The sequence below is a fragment of the Ambystoma mexicanum genome, chromosome 5q (genome assembly GCF_040938575.1).
Source record: "Ambystoma mexicanum isolate Mex_15411 chromosome 5q, UKY_AmexF1_1, whole genome shotgun sequence".
Classification (NCBI taxonomy): Eukaryota; Metazoa; Chordata; class Amphibia; order Caudata; family Ambystomatidae; genus Ambystoma; species Ambystoma mexicanum.
In genome coordinates, this window is record NC_090933.1 from 671,066,925 (window position 1) to 671,089,700 (window position 22,776).

Genomic DNA, 22,776 nt, shown 5'->3' on the forward strand with positions numbered 1-22,776 from the left:
GTCCTCGGTTTTGTTATAGGTGATGGCAGTGTAAAGTCTTAGGGGCTGGGGACCCACCTACCCCCGCGCCTTTATTGCAACCACACAGGAGGTATTTTGGGGACCCCATGGTTCCTTGCACTGCAGCCTATTGGCTTAACAGGGGACTGTCACAAAGCAACAATCCGTCCCAAAATACCTCTCTGTTATGGGCAAAAAAACTGTCCCTCAGGGATTGCATGCAGGCCCCTTCAATTTCATACAGAGAGAATACTGAAACAAACAGCAAGTAGTCACAACCCAGAAGGCCCCAGCAGCTCATATTTCTTCCTGTGGATGTCGCAAACCCGTGAACCGGTTCATCCGTGAAGGCGCAATTAAAGATATTCAGTAAGTTCAGGTTCTGTGAGGTCCATGATACCACATCAGGTCTGCAATCCATAGAAGATCCGAATGCTATCGCCAAACTCAACTGAGGCTAACCCCAGTGTCACAATGCCCTGGAGAGAAGTCCCAAAGTCCCAGAGGATTTTTTTATAAAGACCTACTCACAAAAAACTCTCAAAGACAGCAAGTACAACATGCAGGCAATCCAAACGAACCAGGCTGCCATCTGGAATCCATGATGGCTGGCCCTAGTCTTCCAAAGCATTAGAGGCTAACCAATCATGCCCCAGCCCCTATCATAAGGCATAGCCAATGGTCAGCTAGTCAACCGACACGAGAGGCCAACGCCCTATAAAAAGGTAAACCACGCAGCCTAGAGAGTGGGTTATTGGAGCAGAGCAAGGTAAATGTTTGGAACGAGTTGGCAACCAAAACGGGAGGCGGCACAGACTCTGGAGGATGAGACCGAAGGAGCAGAATTTTGTGGTGGAAGGGTCCTGGAGCATTATAGGGGGAATAAGAGTTGGAGGAGGTTGGGAGATATCAGGAAAGGAGGAAGAGCTTTTGGAGGAAGGTGGATAGTTATTGCATGCTGTTTGGAGACATCAGGAGGAGGAGGGAGAGTGATTGGATGATGGTGAACTATTAGAGGGGGTTGGAGATGATCGATGAGGTGAGGTTGACAACTGTTGGAGGTGGTGAGGAATTATCCATAGGGAGTAGGGAGAGTGGGTGGAGGAGAGGTGGCTCAGTCTCAAGACATCAGAAGTGGGGAGACTAAGAAAGAGTACACAGCTGTTATGTAGAGGGTGGCACGTTATGTAAACACACACGCACACACGAAATCTTCTGTAACTTTAGGTGTGTTTATTTTATAAAGAGAGTTCCCTCGATACAATCGCTCCGATGTCGTCCTCTTCCCGTGTGTCCCTGAATTCCAGAATCACACGAAGAGAACGTCATCGAGAGCTGAGGGTTATGAAGGTTCTACTAACCTTCAACATCATAACAACAGCCACAGTGGAATCCTGGAAAGGTTGTCCTGAGTCAGGTTAGAGACCCCAATCTGAAGGGGTGGATCCAGCATGTTCAAAGGAATACTGGAATTAAGGATGCTAATGATCCCCTTTCCCTCTGTAGTGCAGATGATCTAGGGGTGAGTCAAGTCCAGCCTGAACTACCTAGGGAGGAGGGTAGTCAATTACTGGGGAGCCAGGTCCTGGCTTCTTGTGAGAACACCTGCAATGATACAACAGACTCCAATTAATACTAAACTCCCTTGCTCTGGTGAAATGCTGAGTTCCTTAAACCCCGGATAGGTTTGTTTACCTGGGATAGAGTTGCTGATGGCAGGCTTTAGTGGATTCTGCAAGGTTCCACGTCACAATGAGTCTCCTGCAAACTGCTGCCACAAAGCCCCTTCAGCGAAAGGGTAAAATATAGGTTGCTATTTTAGGTAGACATGTGACTTGTATAAAACTGAAAGAAGGAAGGAATTCCTAGGTGGCACAGGGAAGGACTCTGGTACACAAAAGGAAGGGACTGCGAGTGTGCACCTTGGCAAAGAACAGGACCGCACAGGCAAGGCTGCAGAGAAATAGATTCACAGAGTGTGCAGGGAGGTTTAGCAGGCAAGCAGGAAACGGCAAAGCCCATAGTGTGGGTGCATGACAGAACTAAGGAATGGGAAGGGTTCTGAATCCTGAGAAATGAAGGACATAAGATTCTGAGAAAACGTCAATACTGTTGGTATCAAGGCAATAATTGAGAAGCATGGTTCTGTTTTTACTGCCTGCCAATGAATGTAAGATGGCTGTTGCGACCCGGAGGTCCTTCCAACTTCCTGTATCTAATTGTAACCACTGGCCACCATCTTCAAATGGAGTAGCCCTCCCTATCTTCCTTTAAACCTGTGTTTCCTATTTTCTAGTCAGCATTTCCCATAGATCTTTCAGGATGACCTAGCTCTCTTATGCTTATACCAGACAAGATCCCACAGAGGGTGGAGGTATAAAAGAAGTACATGGTGACGAGGATGGACGGCTTGGTCCTGGATATGGTCAAACTAGCGCCAAGACTCCCCAGGTTGTGGGACTCCAAACCCGACCTCTCCATCTGAAGAATTCAGAAGTCACCACCTGGGGGCAGTAGGTGTCATTGACGATCTGGTGGAGAAGGCTGCTAATCAGATTGTTTTAACTGAGGGGGGTGACAGCCCATGGAGATACTACGCAGACGGGAGGTCCAAAAGGAATCTGGCCAGAGATTGAGACCTGTCTGTGGAAGGGAGTGTCTTTACTGTGGAATTCTGGAACTTTGTAAATATTGAGATGGTGGGCAAGAATACAAATCTTGTCCCACTCAGGATCTCACCATTTTCCTCATTTAGTATTTATATATTGAGAATGCAGATAGTTTGGCTTCCTCATGTTTCATCATTTCTTGAAGGAGGTGAGTTAGGGGTGGGTGATCTGAGGTTAGTTGTAGAATGTATATGTGTAGGGCATCCCTCAGGCTTAAGAACCTCGCCTTTTCTTCAACTGATATGTTGTTTTTGGTTCTCACCTTTTAAAGTTTTAACATTTCATGATCTCCTAATAGCTGCCCCACGCTTGCCAAATGATTGCAAATATGCAATGTAGTTTGAGAACTTGAACGGACAGTTCACTGAACTAGCAATTTGATCGTTCTGCTTGTGATTATTGTGGTAATCTTTTTGTCATTGTAATAATCCCAAAATACCAATATTATATATAAAAAATAATAAAATTCAAAAAACGGAATTGCTTTGCTCACCACTGATCTGCATTAACTCATGCACAGTGAACACAAATGATGGCAGAAGCAGATACATGATGGTATGCAGCTGCCGGAGTAATATTACAATTAAAGACAACCCATTATGCTGGACTTCCATCAGGGCTCACGTCAAGCAATATTCAAGAAGACCTGTAGCTTATCTTTTTCAGAAAAGGCTTCCTTCTGAAATGGACCTCTTGGCAATCCGTTGCTTCAAAGAATAACCTTTCAAAGTTTAAGTTTTCAGTGTTCCACTCAGAAAACACGCGATGTGTCACAGTTTCTCCTTTCCTTTTTAATCACAAGTTGAAAATAGCAAACAAAAAAGCTCTTTCGCATTTTCTATTTCTAATCGGATTTGGCAATGCTTTTGTCATCCTAAACCTTCTGACCTGCTATTTTCCTTCCCTTCCCTTTGAACAAGTTCCCGTTTGACTCTCCTGTCAAAAAAGAAAAGAACAAAAGAAGACTGCCTCGTCCCTTTAGCCTTTTACCCCAAAATAGTTATTTTTAAGAAAGGTTCCCTTTTGTTTTTCTATTAGTCTGAAACATAAACAACGTCCCATTCATGTGTAACTCAAAGAACCCTTCTAGTGTTTTAGTAACATTCCGATCTTTTTCTATGTCCCAGAACCATTTCCACTGGTCTATTAGCATCACGCGAATTCCTTTGTTTGACCTAGTCACTAGTCTTTGTTGTTTGCCTTTTTTGAATCCATACAGAAAATAATTGAAGTCATATACTGGTGGGCATTACACTTAAGGGTATGGGTGGAGCAGAGCAGGAAGATGAGGTTAAATTCTCGGAAGTTGAGGATTTTTACCCTGTCTTGGAGGAGGATGGGGATCCTGGAATGGGTGTGGAGGAAGGTCACTCTGCCAGTATCCCAGTGCCAGCAGAGGTGTTGTCTAAGGTGGAAGAGTCTTTGCGGCATGGCTCAGAAGAGGAGAGGACCTAGGGTTGATAAAGGAAAGTTTGCTGCTGCCAGAGAAGAAGGAGAAGGAAGTGGATGAGTAGGTGGAGGAAGTGTGACAAATTGACTTGTGTCCTGCAGGAGCACAAGGATGACTAGAGGCTAAAGCAACTACTAGGCCCCACACTTCTACAAAGCATGAGCCAATACACTCATAAAGGTAAAACAGGCACAGTTAAGAGATAGATCAATTTCGCCTTTTGAGATATAGTGGGATGAGGGAAGTGTGACGAATCACGAGATTCAGTCATTTCACCGCGGGGACAGCCTTTCCCTGTGAGGCTAGGGAGGTGAGTGCGCTGCGCCATACCCTTCCTGGGGGTAGAGGCAAGCAAGACTTCACTGGGAGAGACTCCCCCTTCCGGACAAGGACTCCTGTTTCAAAGAGGAAATCCTTAAGTTATTCACAACCCACCACTAACACCTCCTACCCAAAGAAGATATGAAGAACAAGCTAATATTTGTTATTGTGATGTACAAACATTAAATCAACATGAGAAGGAATATTTGTGCAATATTGAGAAGAAGAAATCATGCAACAGAGAAAAAGGACTTTGGCGCTCTGCCGGGGAAGACCCAGCAATGTGTCATAACTGAAGGAGGAGGAGTACTGTTGCAGAGAGAAGCCCAGGATCAGCGTTGCGAGGATAGCTGAAGGAGACACGCATGGTTGAACGCTGGTGTGTAAAGGTTACACAAGAGAGGCTGAAGCGAGAGAAGTCCTAGGTGATGGTGCGACCGAGAGTCAGCGGACTGTGACACCGAGACCACAGACCCGTATGAAGCACGTAGCCAGCACAGTGGGAGAGAGAAACAGAGAAGCCAGAAGCCAACCTGATGAACCAATGAAAGGATCTCATTCAGAATGCAGGCTTCGTGATGCTAACCCCAAGCGAAAGAGTTAATGGGAAAGGCGGAAGAGCGGGGAGTTATACCGAATATAAAGAGTGTAAGAATTATACTCATGCCGGTGAGGACCTAAAGTTAATGTTCACTAAGAAGAGTGGGAAGTCATATGGGAACACTCATACACTTAGTAATGACGAAATAACAAAGTACAGTAAAAATTATTATTTGAACCCTGATACTCGTACCAATAAGGAAAGAACAGAAAAGAAACAAGAGAATCATTACTGGTACACTCATACTTGTCCCAGTAAGACCAAAGAGGTGGAGAGGAGCGAGAATCATTACTGGCAGTGGTACTCTCATACTCGTCCCAGTAAAACCAAAGAGGTGGAGAAAAGTGAGAATCATTATTGGAACATTCATACTCGTCCCAGTAAGACTAACGTGGAGACAAGTGAGAATCTTTATTGGAACCATCATACTATTCCCAATAACTGTTCAGTGGAAAAGGAAAGTGAGAACCTTTTTGGGAACATCTCTAGTTCACCCAGCCAGGGAAAAGAGTGGACATTTCCTGGACATTTCCTAGAAAAAAATGACAAGCGCTCTAGTAAGTTTGTGTTAGGCTGGGAAAACCCATAGTTTAGGGATAGTCAGGAGTTTGCACCATTTCACTGAATGACATGCTTAAAATGGAAGATACAAGTCTCTGTCCTTCTTCTGACCCATCACAGAAGGCTATAATCTCAAGAGAGGGTTGAGTGTGGTTCAGTAGCAACCCAAACTGTAAAGTATAACAGTTCAAAATAAACAAATGTCCAATCAGGTTCTATAAAAATATTCACTTTAATTAAACACACCATGTACAGTAATAACTAACTAGAAAACACTGTAGAAACCCACTGCTGTAGAAAGAACACTGAATATGTAACATCGCAAGATGTGGCACTCTAGGTAATGAGACAGGGGGAGAAAAGACAATACAAACCACACTGTTCAAAGGATATGTTCTTTAGTTTCTAAGAAAGGATTAATGTGACTTAGCCAGTCTCTAAAGCCCAAACGGACCAGGGGGAAGATATCAGTCAATAATAACTTTGCAGTGTCTTGGCGGGCTGGGTGCTGTTTGCCAGCTCAACATGGGTCAAAATTTGGCAGTCACAGAGGTCCAATGGCAAGCAGAACTCGAAGAAGGGTTGAGCTGAAGAAGGCTGCGGTCTGAAACTTTACTAAAGCACTGCGGATTGTGAAGGTTACATGACATGGTTCAGTTCTTCGGACGGGCTGATGACGAGATGTGCAGGTGAGTCGGTTCAATGCCGAGGCTCGGAGGAAGCAGTTTGGGAAAGTCACCATGGTTGATTCGATTGGTAACTCCTTCAGCAATGAAGAACTGGAGGTTCTAACCACAGTTTCGAGCACTGCAGATGCAGTGGTACTTCTTGGTTTGAGCCGAGGCAGCAATGCGCTTCTGGAAACGCACTTCAGGATGGCGCAGTTGTGAACAGGTTCAAATGTGCAGGACTGTGGGTTGAAGTTCCAAAGGCAGCTCAGGGGGGTCCTGGAGGTTCGATCTGAGCCAAACATGCTCCAATTAGGTCTTGCAGCTGTTCGATAGTTAAATAACAGGAACCGCTGCTGTATTGGCTCTCAGGAGCTGTGAGTCTCACTCCAGGGTCCCAGGGAGATGAGCTCCCAAACACAGCCAAGGCTGGCGCACACCTTCCAGGGGTCCTTCAACACAGTGAGTTCCTGGGTATCAGTGTGGCTGGCAGAGATACAGGTCTTGTTCCAACAGCAGTTCACGCTGGCCCTGGTGGATGGTTAGGGTATGGAGCTTTCCTCTGCCTTGGAACATCTGCTTCGCCTCACAGCAGGAGGACTTTGGAAAGGACCGCTCTCCCAATAGGGTCCAATGACATCTTTTTGAAGGTTTGAAGTCCAGAGATGATTCAAAGAAGTGGTGGGAGATCCCTTCTTTTAAATGCAAAAGCCATTAAGTGTTTGGACTAAAGCTAGCCTGCTTGAGGGCCCTGTCCCTGTTCTTGGAACAAGTGGACTTTGCTTTCTGACATGACACCCAAAGGGCTTTGTGCCACAGGGAGTGAAGGGGACATTAAGGAAATGTAGAAGAAGAGAGAAACACGATGGTGGAACCTTCCTCCAGCTGTAAGGGGCTCCCTCTATCTACGCTAATCCCAGCCCTTCCCTTCTCAATAGAATCAAATGTATTTAGATATGCAGCACCCTTTTGTGAGGCCAAGCCTATTTTGAATCAGTATGCCCTCTGATTCCTGTTCCGAGGACAGGTTGGAGTGTCTGTCTGTCTTTGTAGGGTGTTAGCTGTCCTCACAAAGGAACATAGAGAGGCTATCCCCAAGGCTACAGCCCTGCCATCAGAGGCAAGGTCCAGCCTGTCTGGAGAGAATACACATAATCTTTTCATAGCTGAGCTGGGCTGGGCTCACCGGGCTGACACAGGTGTGATATCAATGGATGGACAACTATGAGAAATGCTGGCCACCATACCCTAAACCGAGGTATGGTTTATAGTTACAGTTTAACTTGCCACCAGGACAGAAATCCCATAGTTATGTAGTTTTGGAACAGGGTGGCATATCTTAATTGCCGCCCCTGAGCTAGAGAGAATTGGCTGTCACTGCAGCTGACAAATGGGCACCTGTGACCTCTGAACCTGCTCTGTGCCACTGGGAAACAGATGCTGTAGATCAGGCTACTGATGTAGCTGGCCACAGGAGTACACTATGCTTTTGGCATGAAGCTAATGAAAGGTAGATCTGAGTCTTAAAATAGAATTACCCACATCATTTGTATCAACTAATTGAAATAAAAAGAGCCAGGGCTTCTACAGCCTTGACAGGTGGAAATTCCTCACAGGATGAGGCAAGGCTGTTGAACAGAACCATATTGATGCAGGGAGTCCTTGTGCCTGAGTTGGTGGAAGAAATTGGATGGAATTCCAGAGACGCTGTAGCTCTCGTAGCAACTCAGGAGAAAGTAATTTGTAGCTGTCTCTACAATACAGGACTTCCGGGAGAAGGCCTCTGAGTGAATCAATCCACGTTTTAGAGGAGTTGGTGAGAACTGAGCAGGGGCTGGGTGTAATGGAGATGTGGGAGGAGTGGGCCAAACGGAGGATAAGGAGGGGGTACAAGTGGTGGTGTGGCTAAAGACTGAGGAGTAACAGGTGGAGGGGCAGAGGCTGTTCCCAGCAAATAGCTGAAGAGGAGGAAGAGGCTGGGGCCTCTGCATCTGTGCCTGCCCTGCAGATTGGGCAAAACAGGCATAGAAGTCTCTTGTAAAGTTTAAGGTGAACAAGGGGAATTCCTAACCATGATATTTCCCACCTTGTCATCGGTTTGGGAGTTATTTAGCTTGGCAGAGGGGAAGAAAGTTGAAGGTGAGCAATGCATTGTGAAATGGAATCTATACAAGAGGATAGTCAAGAGGAGAGGACTTAGAAGTGTTGTGCACTGGAGCCACATCAAAGCATAACCACATTCAATGGTGCCATGTATCTGACCAGTGAGAGAAATCATCAACTTCCAGTGAGAGAAATCATCAACTTCCACTGAATCGTCTGCCACAGCAGCCTACTGCAGTGGTGACTTTAATAAAGGAGTATTTGCAGGTTAATTTCTGGAGGACATACCTGCTGCCTGTATTGCCAGATGTCCATCGGTCAGCGGAGCTGGACCCCATGGCATTGGTAGATGCAATTGAGTGGGACTTTATTACGCACCATTCTACCCTCTTGTAGGTAACTGGACAAGCGGATAGGAAAAGGGCAGACCTGGTGGATTGACTGGGCTCGGACCCAGAGGAACAGTTCCCAAATGTTGCTTGAGTGGCTCTGTGCTGTGGTAGATTCACAATCTGACTCAGTTACAGTAGCCTCTTCCCCAGCATATTGTTCTGCAAAAACATGCAGCCATAATTGGCACTGGAAGTTGCACCTTTTTCTTCACAGTCGAAAAGGGAGTTAATCTACAATCAATTTGATGGACCAAATGTCACTGAATTGTGTTATTGGATCATGATAGCATGGTTGATGTACTGTTATAATACTCTCTCAAGGCAAAAATCCAATGAATTACATTCCACCTATTCCTACAAATTGTCAGGTTTCATCCTCAGCATTCAAAACACTGCCATCTAGGAATAGGCCCCTTAGTGTTATTCTTCTGTAATCTATGGTAGAATTCACATGCGTATTTGAAATATTGTAGACTTAAAGAAAATGCATTAAGCCGCTGGATCCAATGTTGATTCTAACTGGCCGGAATAAAAAGAGGCCAATAATGAAACACTTTGTAGATTATGTGAGATGACAGTTGCAACATTAGACACTCTAATAAGACTGGTTTAATTCCATGTTTTTGTTAGTTTTTGCAAATAAGCATATTAGCCAGTTCATCATTGGTGGGGCTGATAGAGTGTCTTCTGAAGCAGTCGTTCAGATATTTGTAATTTTGGAAGTGCACAAGAAAGCCGTTAAAGATGTAGAATATTGGAGCTGAAAGTCACCTCACTGGAATATAAAAATAGATATTGGGCCTCATTCCGACTTTCGAGGTAACTACGCCGCTATTTGCGGCATGGCTGCCTCCAAAATCGTTCGACTCCGGCCTGGTGAATGGAGTAATTACCGGTCCATTCCGAGGTCAGAGGGACCGGTAATTCCCCATTCACCAGGGCCATTCCCCATTCCCATTTGATCCCCCATAGGGCTTAATGGGAAGGGGGAAGGAGGCAATAACGGTACCGTAAATTACAGTACCGTTATTGACCCCGGAGTCCCTTTGTGGGTCCCATCCTTAATGCCTGTTAAGAGCAGGCGTTAAGGAAGGACCCGCAAAGGGAACTCGTAGTAGGGCGGTAAGGGTTTAACGGCACCGGTCTTGTTACTGGTGACCGGTTAACCCTTACCGCCCTACTCGGAATGAGGCCCACTGTTGCCTGGGAATATAGAAGTGACTCTTGGTTTGATGACAAGCCTGGAAGAAGATCCACATGCCAACCACTTATGCCTCATTGTTGGGTGAACTTCAGCAGGTGCTCAAGCTCACATGTTCTTGGCTGTCGTATACCGGGGAGAATCCTGTAACAGGGATAACCTACACAATTCTCATGTTACCAGCGCAATTAACAGGGGGGACCTGAAAAATGGGCACAGGTTATGTCTGCCCTGTAGCTCTCTGGACATTACAGTGATTGTAAAATACCAGGAACAGTACTCAAGACCAGAACAGAAGTTCCACAAATGCTAATGGCATCACATACTATAACAGTCACCAACAGACAGTCACTAGAGTAGTCACTAGAGTTATGGCACAGCAACAAAGCTTCATGGTGGCAGTATGGACTGAGGGTGGCATAGAAGTTGGCTGCTAAGGAGAAGTAAGCGGTGCAGGTCTTCTTGGCTCGTCTCAGTCCTATGTATGACATTGCTCATGGCACTGCAAGGATGTGGTACTCAAGGTGGTCACAGTTTTCTGCACAAAATGCAGGTGGTGAGATGATTCTATTATTTGTCCTTGTCACAAAGAGGTAAGACGTGAGCACCCAAAGACTGAGATTTACATTTCACACCGTTTTCTATTCACAAATAGAAAGGGAGATACGCTGTAGGGAACAGAGGAATAGACATAAAACACAAAATATTTTCCCCACCCCACAGTCTCTAGTTCCAGATTCCATCAACCAACAGATTGCATACCCTGACACCAACAACAGTAAGACTCGCATGGACGGGTTCAGAGAAATCCAATGGCAATGAGGGGTTTCGTTAAATGCCAGAAGAAGGAAACTTTGTATCATCAAATGGGTATCAGATGGGTGAAGCAAAAACAGTGCATTCTGTAAACCAGGCGTGCTTTCCGGGTCCCGTGAGGGGAAGAGGGAGGCAATAACGGGCCAGATGTAATCTCCCTATTATTACCTCCCTCCCCTTTCCCATTGAGCCCTATGGGGGCTCAAATGGGACTGGGGATGGGTTCCTGCATGGAGGACTTACCGGGTCCTCCTATCTCGGAGTAACCCGGTAAATCCCCATTGCAGGAACCCAGTAATGGAGCCCGGAACGTAGGCAGCCATGGAGCTAATAGCTCCATGGCTACCTCCATTCTCGTAATGAGGCCCATTGTCTTGCTAATGCCAGCTGATGTCCCAGGTCGTGAGCAGGGCCTGAACCCCTGACTGGATTCTCCCTTTGGCCACAGAAAGACTGTAATACCTTTGAGCCAACCTCTTCCCGAACTCTGGATTTGCCTTGGGTGACTCTCTAGCCCCTTACACGCTAGCTCCTGCCTTCCTCCTCCTGTTCACCCCCATATGCTTCAGGATTTACTCCTCAAACTCCCCCTACTCCAGTTCCCCTTCGTGCCCCTTCTCTTCCTCCTATCTTTTCCCATGATTTCCTTTCTCCAACCTCTCCCCCTCTCCTCTCCTTGCTCTCTCCAGCTATTCCTCCAATCTCCCTCCTGCTCCTCTATCTCTCTCTAACATCAGCTTTCAGGACTTCCGTCCCTCCTTCGGAAATTTAAAGAGGTTCCTGAATATTTTTATAGTGTGTCATAAGGTAATTTGGCCAATAAGCATTCTGAATGGCTTTCCTATTTCTTCCTTGTTTGCCTTGTCCAGACTGGCCATGGGTGCATGTGTCCAGCTCTTCTGTTTGTGGGTAAACCCCACCCCTTCTTAACTCCAGGAGAGGGGAGTTTTCATATAGTCTAGATCATGTTCTGCCATGCCCATCATGTTACGGTCATCCAGGAGTATAAATGCTGCTTCCTGACCAAGAATGACGTTTGTGGAAAATGACTCTCGTGAGCAAGAACTCCATTCAGTCCATTTGTGGGAAATTGGCTCGACCCTCTCTTTTCTTTCTCAGGAAATTGTTAGAAAAAAGAACTGTGATTCCTGATGTGCGCCAAATAAAAGCACATTTTGCATAGTACCGCCTGATAATGAACATTGGCCTAAGCGCATTTGCATCGTATTGTAAATCGCATTTAAATGAACTTGCAATAAATTGTCGACGCTGCCATCTTAAAGTTATCCACCATTTTGATTAACTCCTGCTTTCTGCCTCATGCTAGAAATTGTGTTTTTGGCTCCAGCAGATCAAAATGAACTTTGTACTATGTCAACGCAGATAAGAATGTTGAAGCTGCTAAGGTGGAATTGTTTGTCCTGCACTAAGAAATCTTGGAGCTAAACAAGAGCCGTATTTAAACAGTAATCTAGAGACCATCTGTATCAATAGTGTCTTCTGCGTTCAAACAGCAAAACAGAATGTTGAATAGCTGAATATGTGCTTTTGCAAAAATCTGTGTTTTCGCTCCTTGAAACTAAGCTGAGTTTAAACTTAAGAACAAACGGTAGACAAATATAAGAAAATGAAACAAGGACTGTTACCATTGTGTTTTATGTGCAGAAAAACATGTCTAGTGTTTGAGAAAAAAATTGAACATTGTATAGTTGTTTGAATCTGTATTAGTTATTGGAACTTGTCCTCGAACCCTTGTGAATGGATAACATGAAGATGGGCTGGACGATATGTCCGGGATTGTGAGAGAAATGTATAAATATGCATGCTTTGTAATATCCAGCACTCTCTCATCTCACGGTGTCCGCTACCACACATTGCGAGGTGTTGAGAGACAAGACAGCTGTTCTGCAAAATAAAAGTGTGCTTGTACCATTGTACTCGTGCCTGGCGTATTTCTATTAGGTGGTATTGAGCCTTGATATTTCTTTAATCTTTCAAAGGGACTTCGGTTTCTGTCTATCCTCAGCTCCTCTTGACTCTGTGATAGTGAGCTTTCCAACCCAGTGATGGATTATTTGCCAGTTATCTGCTGGTAACACCTGTTCCCAGGGTCTCCCCTGCCAGTCTTGAGAGGACTGAGGAGTTCTAAGCAACCCCCTATTTTACACTTACAGTTGTCGTATCTGAAAGTGGATGGGTTCTCCTGAATTTGAGTGTTCCCCGGTCTCTCATGGGTCATATGGTCCGAATAATCTTTGCAAAGTCATGTATGAAGAAATTCTAAACTTTGGATGTACTTGGTGGATCATGACATGCCCTGCTATTCTCAACTGACCGTGATGGTGCTTGTGAGGGGTTAATGGTACGGATGCCAAACGTTAATATTTGCCAATTTCAGATTCGCCAGGCTGTGTTTGAAAGACAAAAATTCAAAAGTGGAGGAGTAGCTGCATTTTCACTCCCATCTATGTAATTGTGGAAGTCTGCTGCTTGGTATCTCTGGTTTCTAGAATCTTGCGTTGTGGCCTCGCCTCAGATCGGTCATAACCTTTATCTTGTTAAAGATCATCATTATTTTCATGCTGATCAGTGGATGTGAGAGGTGGTGTGGAGTCCAGGAACTTTTCCACATACTCTAAACTGTGCACTGTTTCTCCTGGCTCGTTATCAGCAGATACATCTGCAACTCCCATTGACATTTTCTCCCGACAGCTACAATACATGAGTGTTTCCTACATTACCTTACACACCAGAGTTATATGTGGCAGAAAGTGCTGCTGCTAAATGTGAAATTGATTACCACGCACACTTCTAACAACAGACACATTGGTACTCAAAATGGCAGCTACTAATCAGTAGCAGCAAGAAAATTGTTATGTCACAGATGGCTTCAATACGGCAGAATCCAAAACATGGCCCATGGGGTTTTATTGACATGTAGTAAACACCTCTTCTGATGATCTTGTCAGGTTGCAGGTTGGCTGAATTAGTGTGTGTCTCTGCCTGGCTCCTTGAACACCCCTGGACATGGTCCACCTTAACCAAAGCTCTATTTTTCTTCCAGGATTGTATCAGTATGATTCAAGATTGGGCTTGTATCAAATAGTCCCTCTATTTCTTTCTCCCTCTTGCTCTCTTTCATTCTTCTACTTGATCTCACAGCTCCCTTCTCCACCTTCAGTTCTCCTCCTACTTCCTACTCTCTCCCTCATCTCTCCCTTATCTCTGATCTTCCTAGGTCCTTTCCCCCTGCCTCTCTCTCTCCACCCCCTACTCACTGCGGTCTCCTCAACCTCTCTCCCTTTCTACCTCCCTCATCTCTCCTCTTTTATTCCACCGATCTTCTCACACTTTCCTTCTTCCTCTCTCTCTCTGTCTCTCTCTCTCTTTCTGTCTCTTGGTCTCTCTCTCGTTCCTTCGCCCCTTTCTCCACCAATTACTCCCTCCTAGCTCCCCTTACCTCTACTTCAGCTACTCCCACCTCCCATTCTTTACCTTGTCCCTCTAACTCTGTCTCGTATCTCCCATACCCACATCCCTCTCCGCTAACACTTAGTCCCTCACAAACGTTCCTTCAACACTTGCTCCCACACTCACTCTCACAGGCACAGCTTCTCTCTTTCAATTTGGTACCACTCGCTCACACATCCAAGACCGTACCGATACTCGCTCCCAACACAGCCAGAGGCTAACCAGCACTCCCATACAACCTCTGTCCTCCTCCTGGTCCCTCAATCCACCTCTACGCCTCCTGACCGCAACAGAGCATGGTTTGACTCTGTTGTGTCACTGTGGGTCATTTATACCTGTGACATACTGTTTGCTTTGTTCCCTCCCCCTTTCATTGGCTCTGTGACTCACCTGACTCTGAGGGCCAATTTAATCCCACACTTCTCCCAGGAGGTGGGTCGATAATGGGTGATATTTCATAACGCTCTCTTAGCCCCACCCTCTACTCATGCATGGGTCACTGCTCCTGCAGTTTGTTCAACTGCTTGTTCAACTTAGTGTACTTTTAGGGTTCTCTTCTATCTTCCTGCTGCAAGTGGTATTCTTTTCCCATACACCAGAGACTGATTGCCAGGAGAGTCACATGGGCTTTAGTGTTCCCTGTGACTCCATCTAGCCGTTCGTTCTGTTTTCTCCTCACTGCACAGCACTCTGGAACTTACAGTGCTACAACAAATCAAGGCCAGCAATTTCAGGGACGGGGGAACAGACACCTGTGGGGGCCCCACTCTACAGAACAAAAGAAGATGTGTAATCCAGAATATCTGGCCACACTCCCCTCATTGCGCTCACAAAGCATAGTTTAGTATGCTGTCTCTCAGCTATCCAAATAAGTATGGCTTACCTTCTTCATCCTTGCTGAATCAGTGGGCGACGGCACTTGTGTTCTAGTGTAGGGAAAGAACACATTTTATCAACAGTACCCATGAAGAAGGTGTCCATTCTGCAGTAAAAATGTAAGACACAGATTACTGGCCATATGCAAAAGGTGCACATACCACAGAATAGACAAAGAACTCATGTTCACAGCCTCACATAATGTAAAAGTGCTCAATCATGGATAGAGCAGACCAGCTGGAAACAATGAGAAAGGGCAACATACAACAGAATAGGTCGCAGATGCAGATTAGAAGCTACCAAGAAGGGGCATGCTTCTACACTAGTCGGAGGACCAAGGTGCTATTAGCACCTTGGTCCATGCCGGTAAAATACCGGCACGCCTTGGTGGAAAGGGGAATTACCGCCCTATTCCAAGGTTGGCGGGGCGGTAATTCCCCCTTTCCCCATTGCCCTTCCCCATTCCCATTTTTGCCCCATAGGGCTCTAGGGGAATGGGGAAGGCACTAATTACGGTGCCGCAAATTGCGGTACCGTAATTAGCACCCTGGTCCCTTTGCGGGTTGGTTTTTAACGCCTGCTACACAGCAGGCGTTAAAGTACCTACCCGCAAAGGGACCTCGTAGTAAGGCGGTAAGGGTTTACCGGTACCGGTGCCCTTACCGGTACCGGTAAACCCTTAACGCTGTCCTTGTAATGAGGCCGATAGACTGAGATAAGAAGAGGGCCAAGGTTTTCAAGTGGCGTTGCCATTAGACAGCAGAGAAGGAAATGGGTCTGGTGGTCACTATTATTATACATGAAGCAACAATATCGCCAGTTAAACCATGAGTGAGGCTTTTTTGAAAAGCATATCTTGAGAACCAAATCACTCTTACGGACTGACACTTTTAAAATGTTTAAAGACTGGCAATTTTTTCAGATTAGGCAATATGAGATTACAAGCATTGCCCAGGGTCACACATTGGTTAAGAAGTGAAGCTGGGATTTGAGTCATAGCTGCAATTTCTGTACTTTAACACTTTGGGCCTCATTACGAGTATGGAGGCAGCCCGTACCGGGTTCCAGCTCCGGGTTCTGCGAATGAAGAATTACCGGGTCATTCCAACCTTGGAGGACCCGGTAATTCCTCATTCACAAAACCAATCCCCATTCCCATTTGAGCCCCCATAGGGCTCAATGGGAATTGGGATGGAGCTAATAACGGGCCCGTTGCTAACGGGCCCGTTATTAGCTCCTTGGTCCCCTTGCGGGGCCCGCTAAGGACGTCTGGTCTGACCAGACGTTCTGTGCGGGTCCCGCTAGGGGACCTCGTAATCAGGCATCCCGTAATGAACGGTGCCGGTCCCGTACCGGCACCTTTCATTACTGGAGCGCCAGCCTCGTAATGAGGCCCTTTGTTTATCATTGGTTACCATAAAACAAGGTGCAATTATTTGTGAATGTTTGACTTTCATGAACAAAAATAGTCCCACTTTGTAGAACTGATTTGTAAAGTACAACAATCACATAGCCCAAAATGGCGATCTAGCTCCATTATCAAGGACAGTATAGTAGTACCATAATTGATATGAGCTTAAAATATGTAATCTCAGTTTTTCTTCTGTATTTTCAAGCTTTAAATAACCCAATACAAAGACTTGCGAATTGTTATGTATGCTGTGCAGAAGAGTATTTCCAATTGTACACGAAGCAAACCGATTTTTGTGTCAAATAAGCAGACCTGAAAATATTCTTGACATTGGCCTGTGACATTTGTTCTGCTCTCTTCTTTCTAGGGCCCCATCTAATCAAATGATCCACATAAAAGTAAAGATCAGGATATGTGCTAAATAATGCCACCAGACCAGCAAGTGAGAAGGCAAAACATTTCATGGAAGACTGTAAAGTATTATACAGTGATATTAGATAATTTGCCCAGGATTACTGTATCGTACACTAGGAAAGCCAGGATACAAGCTTGGGCACTTGGTTTTACAGTCTAAAATGTGGCTACCTAATAACCTCTCTCAACTAACACTTTGTGCTCATCCTTGGGGGTGGCTGCACAGGTTTCCCAACCCCCTGTATGTAGGAATCGCGTTATAGATTTTGGCCATACTGAGGCTATGTTAGTGTCTGTTCTGCTTCTATCTGGAGCAGGGAACACACCGGTTTTTATTGGCAAAGTATACATAACACCTCAGACATAGGAAAGGCTGAGTCAACCTTGTTGGTATTTTGTACTGTGATCTGGCATATGAACATAAGGAATGCTTAGCACACTGAGCTATCACCTGAACAGTTACAACACTCAGGTTCATTATTTCAGCTTTGGTTATTACACTTGATCAGTATATTCCCCACAGAAAGGTAAGAATGCTAGAGGAGTTGTGCAGTAGTGAACGCAGAAACTATTTATACCAGAGTGGACACAGAAAGCATTTCAGGATTCATTGATCAGAGCAGAATGTACTTGCCAACAACAGTCAGGCGGTTGGTTTTGAGCCTCAGGAGAATGCGCCACAAAATATATTGACGTTTGTTATTTATGTTTTATGACCAATGGGCCCTGATGTCTTTTTGGATCAAGCAGCTATGTGGGGCCCCCCTGCAAGGTGGGAGCCTGTGGTGCTTGCCTCTTTTGTCCTCCAATAAAGACGTCTTTGGAACAAATAGGATAGAACTTTGACTAGATGTGGCCATGTTAGGCGATGAGTGATAGACAGTGGTACCAATGTTATAATTCAAGGCACATTCAAGGGATTTAGGGTCTGGGGCCCTTCCTAGTCCCTCCCACTACCTTTGGGGTTGGATCGGCCCTGGTAGGCCATCTATCCCAGGTCGCGAGGAGTCTCTGCTCCCCCTTTAGCAGGGTCAAGCACCTGACCCTATCAAAGATGCATTCACTGAATGCAGCCTTCTGCCTTCCATAAACCAACTCTCCGATTTTCTCTCTGCTTGAATTCTCTCATAAGTGGTCTGAAAAATCGTGGCACTCTCAGAGAGAGCTAGTCTATGAAATTTCCTGCCCCCAAATATTTCTATGACTCTTTCGGAAATAGTATTTTGTTGCATTCTTCACAAAATGTATAAATACTGAATGCAATCTCCTGTCGCCAAACAATTCTAACAATTTTCCCTCGCAACCCGTATTTTGTCTTGTCCTTCCCAAAAGTTTAGCTCATGGTGCCAGAAATTCACATGCCCGCCCCAAGCACAGATCAATTAACATCCTTCATGTCATATGTACATCATAGTTCAATAAATAAATAGTCAATCAGCAGTTCAATAACATCAGTTTGTGCAAGATAATTAATATGCCCGATAGGAATGCTGCATTTTCTAGGTGCATGGGATCAGATGGTAGTAAATTGAGCACTAAAATGGGTCCTACAATGAGTAAATTGAGTATGAGTCATCAATCTATTATTATTATTATTATTATTCATCCTCGATCATTCTCTACATAGCTCATTTTTGACAGTGGCCAATGTATCATGTAGTTTTTTTTACAAGGTTTGACAAGGAGGACGGGTGGAGCCCCTAATGAAAACAGTGTAATTGTCATTTGCCCTTCTTGTGAGGGGGAACCTTGCCCAGAAGACACACTTAAGTATGCACCTCATGTGACTAATGGGGGTAATTCATGGATTATTTGCGCCGAAAAAAACGGGATTTGGGTGCCATTCTGCCTGAAAATCACCATTTGTTAAACAGGGATTTGTAGGCAGAATGGCAGAATGGAGCACCCCCCCAATATGTTTTATATGGGTATTCAAAGACAGTTCTTTTGTGTGTTTTGTGACTAAACATAAACTGCCATTCTTCCTGAGGTGGGGGGGGGTCCTCCAATCCTTTTCCCATGTGTCTTGATATTTCCGCTATGTCAGGGGTACAAGCTTTATACAAACAAGTCATTTTCCCAGTCTGTAATGTAATTTATCAACGCTTAAACTGTAATTTGCTAAACTTGCAGATCAGGGAAGATAGGCCACAAGTAGAGAATAACTGCAACGGAGCAGCATTCATCAAAAAGCATCCCATTGTTTTCCCCACTCACCACAAACAGCCCCCAGCACTACACTATCAGGGTAATTCATGGAATTAATGTGCGCTGAAAAGGGGAGCGCAAGCGTGAAAATCCCAGCGCACACATGCCAAAGCTGTGCGCGCAGCCGTTTGTCTATTCATGGAATGCGCTGCGCGTGTTTTCCCCGGGATGTGCGCCAAATCCGCGGGTGGCGCACACAGGCGCACACGTCACAGAACGCTGTGCGTGACGCGCACACCGAAAGTGCACAATGTGTAGCGCACACACCAAAAGGGGGCGGAACACGGGGCGCAACACACGGAATGGGAAACAACATGTGAAAATGTGGGCGTTACGGGGGAAGTACCACACGTAAAACCTTGCAACGCCCACACGCGCGCTATCAACACGTATTCATGGAATCGAACAGGGGAAACCCGCACGCCACGAAAGACGCGCTAATCCGGATACACGTACGCCAGCAGGAAGCAGGCGTGAGCGGCCCCGCGCAGCATAAAAGTGCGTGCAAAGAACAAACAAGCTCATACGCTACGATGAATATATCGTTCCTTGCAGCACTGGTCTTGGGACACCGCAGGAGCAGGAGGATAGCCAGGCCCCGCATTTTTTTACCCAGGACCAGTCTTTTTGGGATGCCTGATGGCCAAGTCTATGGGAGGTACAGGTTTCCACCACAAATAATCCTAGAACTGGTTGCTGGTGGGAGGATGACCTCACATCACCCACCCTGTGCTCCCAAGCACTGAGTCCCTTGGAAAAGGTGCCCAATGTACTGCATTTCTTGGCTACTGGGTCATTCCAGCGGACAAGTGCCATAGTTGGGGACGTCTCACAGGCCAAGCAGTCACGCTGCCTACACCAGGTGTTGGCGATCATGACTGCACTCCCCTCAGTCCGCAGGCACATATACATGACCAGAACACCTGCAGAAAGGCAGGCCATGGTCCAGGACATTTTTACGGGGTGGCACACTTCCCCAAAGTGCTAGATGCCATTGACTGCACCCATGTAGCTCTACGTCCTCCCAGGGCCACTGAGCACATCTATCGAAACCGCAAGCAATGGCATTCCATCAACGTGCATGTAGTATGTGATGCCAAGGGAATCATCACCTCAGTATATGCCAACTATCCAGGGTCCACCCATGATAGTTTCATATTCAGAATGTCACCCCTAAACCGGGATCTGGAAGCTGGGAGACATGGCGACACATGGCTCATTGATGAGTACATATGCCTCTGCACATGCATGCATGTCAGACACTGAGAAATGGGAAAACCTAACTAATGCCAACCATTATCACCTCCCCAGGGGACAGTGCCTACCCTCTGAGCACCTACATGATGACGCCAGTACGGAACCCCACCACACCACCCGAGGTAAGATACAACACAGCCCATATTGCAACCCGGGGCATAGTGGAGCGCACATTCAGAGTGCTGAAGTCACGTTTTCGCTCCCTTGACCACTCTGGTGGCCAGCTGCTATATGCACCCCCAGTAGTGTGCAGGATCATAGTGGCAGCATGTGTCCTGCACAACGTTGCAACCCGGCGGGGCGTGCCGGTGGACATGGTGGTGCCCCCACATCCACAACCCCATGCATGGCTGCTGCGCATGGGAGGGGAAAGGGCACAATGTGAGACAGTCCGTACCCAGCTTGTGGCAAATTTCTTCACCTAAACTCCCACCCCTGCAGAGTGCACACAGGCCTGGCACATACCAGCTGACAATTGAGGATGCTGACAAAACAGACAGTCAACTGTCACAACCATACCACCCTGAGATTGTTTTCCTGGAAGTGCTACATTGTGGGCATCCCTAGCTACTTATACAGACCCAATGCTGTGTCAGTAAAAGTCACACATTCATGCAGCATGAAGGACTACCCCCTTGCAAAATAGTACACCCAAATAGTGGCATGTCACCCAACCCCTCCCTAACCCCATCTCTGCTACCCAACACACCATGGCATGCTATGTGAAAGCAACCAAATGAATGCACAACACATGACACAAGTGTCACAAAGTGCACCGTCCCAAATGGAAACAGGCCAGAGACAATTCCCTCTCAGTAATGAAAGAGAAACAGCACACATGAAGAAATACAAGCAAGAGAAAAAATTAGTACAGGACCCAAAAGTGGCAATGTATGACAGTAACCAATGACAATAGTACAAGTGTTACAACCTGACAAAGGCAGCACATCAACCCCGTCAATCTCCAGTGTGTTGGTTGTAGGTAAATGTGGCAGTGTACTGCATACTACATGAACTGCATCGACAATGGAGACAGGCTCGTTAAGACATGAAGAAGCTACATGCAAATATGCAAAATATCCTGTGTGTAATACAATATACAAATCAACCATGCAGTGGAGAAATCATCACCAATCCCCACTAGGAGTGTATGCACAGTTTGGACTACAGACTGCCCACACAACTTATGGGAGCCCAATGCCTCTGTGTAAGTTACTGTCACTTGGTCACACCCTTGCGAGCCCATGGAAAGGGGATGCAGGTGTGGCATATGTGTCAGGAACCCAAGGTTCTAACCCAAACACAGGACAAGCCTGTATGTGCCCAGTTGGAACACACAGTGGATGCCTACGGGAGCCACACAAATCAACACACTGTAACATGGATGTACAATCTGAAAGAAAACAGTTATCAACAAAAAAGGAAATGTAACTTAAAATAATTAAAATAATTAAATTAAAAATAATAAAAAAAATGAAAAACAAAAATTAATCAAAACAAAATGAAAAATTAAAATACTAATCAAAATGAAAAAAAATCATAAAAAGCAGAAGAAAATGAAAAAATGAAAAAATATTATAAAACATGAAAACAAAATGAAAATAATAAACTGAAAAAAATAATACAAATCTATACAAACATTCCATTTATAATTTTCAAATCTGAATCAAACAAAAAACTGTCAAAAAGAAAAATTCAAAATAAAAACCAAAAATGGCCATGTGTGGACCGGGAGGGGGGGCACCCAGGAGGGAGGACATACAGGGTGCATCCCAACACCCACATGCGTGGATGTAGAGAAAAAATAATAAAAAAAACCCTCCATGGGCTCATGGCCTGCACGGCTACCCTATAGTGGGAGAACTGCTGTCGCTGTCATCACCCTCTGGTGGTACATTAGAAGGTGTGCGGGGTATGGGAGGAAGAACATGCAAAGCCCTGGCATGCTCCTTCACGGCAGCAAGCATGCAGGTCTGAAAGGTTTGGTTCTGCAGGATGATGGTCCGGAGATCCCCATGCAGCACCTCACGGGTAGCACGGACTTCTGCTTGCAAGGCCTCCCATGATGCCCGGATCTCCTCACGGGTTGCCTGCAGCTCAGCTGATACTGTGCGTGTTAGCTGCTCCAGCTGCTGTTCTGACCTTGTGCTCCAGGACACCTCAAGTGCACCCAGAGTATCTCTGAGGGACCTGTGTTCTAACCTTAGGGCATCCCTGTGGGCCTGTGACTCTCCAGATATGGCTGTGCGCAGAGTCTGCAGTCCAGCCCGTCGGTCCCTGTTGCACGCCAACATGTCCTCCCTGTGTGAGCGGCACATGGACTCTGTTGCCTGCTGCTGGAGCGCCATCTGCCTTTC